Source organism: Athene cunicularia (assembly GCF_003259725.1).
Source record: "Athene cunicularia isolate RWA chromosome 7 unlocalized genomic scaffold, athCun1 chr7_part2, whole genome shotgun sequence".
Classification (NCBI taxonomy): domain Eukaryota; kingdom Metazoa; phylum Chordata; class Aves; order Strigiformes; family Strigidae; genus Athene; species Athene cunicularia.
In genome coordinates this window covers 3,936,085-3,936,598 of record NW_020799108.1, presented here as the reverse complement: position 1 = coordinate 3,936,598, position 514 = coordinate 3,936,085, and positions in this window count along the sequence as shown.

Sequence of the window (514 nt, the reverse complement as noted above, 5' to 3'; positions counted from 1 at the left end):
GGGGGGGGGGGGGGGGGGCAGCTCTCTGGAGTTTTCCCCCCTACTTTGCTGTGGGAGATACAGGAGACTTTTGGGTGAACACTGTGAATACACTGCCCAGAAACTCAGCTGTGACTTGAAACTGGCCCCTCACAATAGGAAATCGCATTTTGAGACCGTTTCAAATGTTTGTCCTCACTTGAGGTACTTGCATCCTAGCCAAGTTTTCTTACAGGCTCTGCCTCTCCCTGAAGGGCAAGCTGATCAACCAGTTTCCTTATCTAGAAAATAAGGATAATGCTCTCTTCCCATTCAAAAAGGACTTTGAGGTTGAGAACTGGAGGGTGCTACAAGGGCTGTAAATTAAATCCTTGCTGGGGGGGTGGGGGAGGGGGGGTGTTTTAGGGAAACAATAAGGACTCGGTCCTTTTCAATAGCTTTCGAAGGGCAGTGTCTTGAACCGGCTTTTTTTCCTCCCCCAGCACCTTTGCTATCTCCAATATTGTGCAGGTGAATTTTACTTTAATCTTAATAG